Here is a 5,545-nt window from a genome sequence, read left to right on the forward strand (position 1 = left end):
AACTCCAACTCCGCCCACTGCCTTCAAAGTTCTAACGCATCGCCCCGCCCACTCCCTTCTCCTCCGACGCAACTTCCGTAGAAAGTCTGGGTTTTCTCTTCTCCGCGCAGCCGTCATCCCCGTCCACTCAAACCAAAGCGAGCAAACCTATCAGCTGCTGCATCCACGTTGTCCTTCTTTTTGCTCACTTACATTTTTAAACACGCCGGCTTGTCATAGGTACAGTAGCAATTTGTAATAACTGGCAATCGGTGTGTCATTTGGACGGGCTGGTTATATATTCGTGCAGAGATTTTTTTTCCTGGTAATGGGCCACTAAAACATCAAGTGCTCAACATGCAGGATTTCTATCTATTTATTTATTTATGGCAGTTATATCTTTTTATTTATTTTATTACATTTGTATCCCACATTTTCCCACCTCTTTGCAGGCTCAATGTGGCTTACAATATATCATGAATGGTGGAGAAGTAGAAGAAATAAACATTTAGTATTACAGAGGATTTTGGGTACCATGATAGTGAAAAAGCATGATATTAGTAGAGCAAGCAAATGTTATGAGACATTGCTGTGGAGTGGTATGCCTTGTTAAAGAGATGTGTCTTCAGTAGTTTGCGGAAGTTAGTTAGTTCGTGGATCGTTTTTAAGTTGCACGGTAGCACGTTCCAAGACGTATGAAGAGAGACTTGCTGACCTGAACATGTATACCCTGGAGGAAAGGAGGAACAGGGGTGATATGATACAGACGTTCAAATATTTGAAAGGTATTAATCCGCAAACGAATCTTTTCCGGAGATGGGAAGGCGGTAGAACGAGAGGACATGAAATGAGATTGAAGGAGGGCAGACTCAGGAAAGATGTCAGGAAGTATTTTTTCACGGAGAGGGTGGTAGACGCTTGGAATGCCCTCCCGCGGGAGGTGGTGGAGATGAAAACGGGAACGGAGTTCAAACATGCGTGGGATATGCATAGAGGAATCCTGTGCAGAAGGAATGGATCCACAGAAGCTTAGCTGAAATTGGGTGGCGGGGGGAAGAGGGGTTGGTGGTTGAGAGGCTAGGATGGGGGAGGACAGACTTATACGGGGTCTGTGCCGGAGCCGGTGATGGGAGGCAGGACTAGTGGTTGGGAGGCGGGAAATACTGCTGGACAGACTTATACGGTCTGTGCCCTGAAAAAGACAGGTACAAATCAAGGTAAGGTATACACATATGAGTTTATCGTGGGCAGACTAGATGGACCGTGCAGGTCTTTTTCTGCCGTCATCTACTATGTTACTATGTTCCAGAATTGTGTGCTCAAATTTCTTCTACAAGTCAGTTTTCAACAGCGTTGTCTCAGTTATTACTGAAATTTAATAAGTTTTTGGATGTTACTACCAGGGGCGTAGCCAGACAGCCAATTTTGGGTGGGCCTGAGTCCAAGGTGGGTGAGCACAGAATTCACCCCCCCTCCTAATACCTGGTCCCCCTCTGCTCTGCTTTGCTCCGCTCTTCGTCTCTTCCTCCATCTGCAAGCCCAAAATATTAAATACCTGAGCAGGAAGGTACCTACAAACCCCACCAGTTGAAGATTTCCTCCTGCTCAGGCAGTCAGCACTCTTCCAAACAGCAGCCAGGAGCTTTTTCTCAAGCTGGCTGATGCCAAGGCCAGCAGTCTGTGCATGCGTGAAAACTAAGCATATGCAGAGGGGCTGCTGTTGGTGTCAGCTCGAGGCAAGTGTTGCCAGCTGCTGTTTGGAAGAGAACCGACTGCCTTAGGAGGAGAAAGTCTGCCGCTGGCGGGGTTTGAGGATCTCTGCCAGCCATAAGCAAGAGTGTCACAATTCTGGGTGGGCCTGAGTCCAAATAGGGTGGGCCCTGGCCCATCCAGGCCCACTCATGGCTACGCCACTGGTTACTACTAATGTTATTCTGTCTCACTGTATTTCCAGTTTTGGCACAAGGACAAAATATAAGAAAACCAATTTACTACATTAGGGGATTATAGCCCATTTAGTTATGTTTAAACAAACGAGAGATCTGCATGAAAGAAAATATTTATATAATTTGACTTATAACCACTTCTCCCTGAAACATGTTCAAAAGAGGTGAGGTGAAGATGTGATTCCATGTGCCCCAATGAAAGGAGTTTAATTTTACTTCCAATCTTTATAACACCAAGGCAGATTGCAACAACAATTAAGATGAACTCATCAGTACACAGGATATCCTCAATGATCATTTTTGACTGCTTATCCAACTGGAACAGCTTAGTCAGGCCATTATCTCTCTATATATAAAAGGCACTTTGAAGCCTCAAGCCGGAAACTTGAGGCGCCCGAGATATCCGGTTTGGCCTGCAGGCTCCAGTCACTGTAGCTCCGCCCTCGCGTCAAAACGCGATGATGTTGAGGGCGGGGCGGCCCTTGCGTCAAAACGCGATGACGTTGAGGGCGGGTCGGCCCTCGCAATCACGTCACTGAGGGACGAAGGGACGAAGAGGAGAGGTGTGCAACTCGGAACGGAGGCATGGAGGGGGTGTCTGCAACTCGGGAGGGAGGACGGGGGGGGGGGATTACCCTGCTAGCGCCCGTTTCATTTTTGCCAGAAACGGGCGTTTCTTACTAGTTTTTAATAATCATTTTACTATTGCTTTCAATAGCGTTTGCTATTGTTTTGGGTATACTTATAACTCTGCTTATTGCCAGCAAGCTACACCGACTGGCTTCAACCCATATATAGCCTCGTACCGTCTCCTGTTCTTAATCTAACCTCATTGTGGATGAGGGACAGGGCTGGGAACCAAGGAGGTTGGATAAAAACAGGAGCAGGATGACATTAAAAAGCTGAAGCCACTTAGGTTAGTTTCCCCTCCCCTGTGAAACCATCATCCCCATACACTCAAAACAACAAACGTACAAGCTGCAGCATCCATGTTTTCGTTCTTTATTACTGGTAGCATTTTTATTTAATCTCACTTATAAACATGCTAGCTTGTGCAGGGCACACAGAGGAAATATAACAGAATAATATCATAGGTACAGTAGTAATCCTATATAATAAAATGCACTTCCAACATTCTGAAGCTGACAGCATGGCTGAGGCATTCCTGCTCTCTGTATCCATCTCCTGAATTGACATCACGTACTTCCGGGTTCGTCACAAGCAGAAGTGACCAACCACACGAGGTTTCTCGGCTTCAGAATGTTGGAGGTGCATTCTATTAAATAGGATTGGTCAGTTCCTTGAAGCACAGCCAGAGCTCAGCGTCCTGCACAGTAACGCTCAGACACCAGAGAGAGGGGGGGGGGGGGGGCTGACACCAGAGATGGGGAGGGAGGTACCTTTGTCACACACACACAGTCTCTCACAGTCAATATCTTTCTCTCTCTCACACACTATGTCTCACACTGTATCACATTCACTCTCTATGTGTCACACACTCTTGGTCTCATACACTCAAGTCTCACAGAGAGTCTGTGTCTCGCACACACTGTATCTGTGTCTCGCACACACTCTCTCTCAGTTTCTCACATACGCACTTGCACACACTCTCATTCTCTCACTCACACTCTCACACACACACACACTCACTCACTCTCTCTCTCTCACACACAGTCACTCTCACATGCACTCTCTCAAATATACACACTCCGAGGAAAACCTTGCTAGCGCCCGTTTCATTTGTCAGAAATGGGCCTTTTTTTACTAGTTTGTTATAAATCGTAATCAGTGTATCATTTGGAAGGGCTGGTTATACAGACACCCTAGAACGTGTTATATTCCTGCACAGATTTTTTTTTTCCTCCTGTTAAAGGGCCACTAAAACTGACATCATGTTATGAAAACCAGGTGCTTAACATTCAGTTTCTATTTATGACATTTATATCCCACATCAAACATGAATTATGTTGTAATCGGGGAGCATTTAAACATTGTTTTTCCCTGTGCCTTGATCAAAAGAGAAAGATGGTTTGTGGGAACTTGCTCCTTTTGTTTTGTAGAATGCAATAGTATATTATAAAAATGCACTTAATATTCTACTATTTACTACTGGTTGATATACAACAAAATAGCACATGCTCCGGGAAAGAGTTCCAGGGCTAAGTATTCACTCAGTGAAAAAAAAGATTTCCTCCCATTTCTTTTAAAAGTTTTTCCATATAGGTTCCTGTAGTGTCCCCTAGTGTTTGTACTTTTGGAACGAGTTAAAAAAAAAATCAATTTACTTTTACACGTTCTACACCACTCGTGATTTTGTAGACCTCAATCTTATCTCCTCTCAGCATCTCTTTTCCAAGCTGAAGAGCCCTAGCTGCTTTAGCCTTTCCTCACACGAGAGGAGTTCCATCCCCTTTATCAGTTTGGTCACCCTTCCTTGAACCTCTTCTAATTCTGCTATATCTTTTTTTTTTTTTTTTTTAGGTACAGTAACCAGAACCGAAAACAATACTGAAGGTGCAGTTGCATCATGGAGCAATACAGAGGCAGTATAGTATTTTTGGTCCTATTCACCATCCATTTCCTAATAATTCCTAGCACCCTGTTTTCTGCTTGGGGTGCGGCGGTGGCCAAAAAAGCAGATTTCAAGACCTAGATCTTTTTTTTTTAGTGCTGACCACCAAGGTGGACCCTAGCATCAGGTAACTATGATTCAAATTATTCTGTCCAATGTGCATCACCTTGCATTTGACCACATTAAATTTCATCTGCCATTTGGACTTCCTACAATATTTCAAAGTCCACACATGTTTTTAACAACCTTAGTTTTGTGTCATCAGCAAATGTAATCACCTCAATCATCATAATTTCTAAATAGGTTAAATACCATCAGTTCTAGTACTGATCTCTGCGGCACTCCACAGTTCATCCCCCCTCTATTGAGAGAAATTATCATTTAACCCTACCCTCTTTTCTGTCCAATAACCAGTTCCTAATCCACAGCAGAACCATGCCTCCTATCCCATAACTTTTCTCAGGCATCGCTCATGAGGCACTATCAAAAGCTTTCTGAAAATCTAGATATGCTAATCAACCAGCTCATCTTTATCCCCACCTTCTCCCCTGCAGTCTTTCTGCTTCTGCTGTACCTGCAAAAGTTGTTACTGCAAGTTTGAGCCTCTGCGGCACGTTTTTCTTCATATTCTCTTTTAGCCTTCTTTATTAATGTTTTGCATTGGACTTGCCAGTGCTTATGTTGCTTCTTGTTTTCTTCATTTGGGTACTTCTTCCATTCCTTGAAGGACAATCTTTTGGCTGTAATATTCCTCTTTTACTTCATCTTTTAAACTATGCTGGCTGTTTCCTCTTCTTTCCATCTTTGCAAATACTTGGAATGCATCTGTTCTGGGCTTCCAAGATGGTATTTTTGAATAACAGTCACATCTGATTTAGTGTCTTAACTTTAGCAGCCAATCCTTTTAGCTTCATTTTAACCATTTTTCATTTTATTATAGTTGCCCTTTTGAAAATTAAATGCAACTACAGTAGATTTCCTTTGCAGGTTCATCCCAGATAGTAGCTCAAACTCGATCATGATATGATCAGTTTCCCAGGGGACTCAA

This window comes from Microcaecilia unicolor, chromosome 1 (genome assembly GCF_901765095.1).
Source record: "Microcaecilia unicolor chromosome 1, aMicUni1.1, whole genome shotgun sequence".
Lineage (NCBI taxonomy): Eukaryota > Metazoa > Chordata > Amphibia > Gymnophiona > Siphonopidae > Microcaecilia > Microcaecilia unicolor.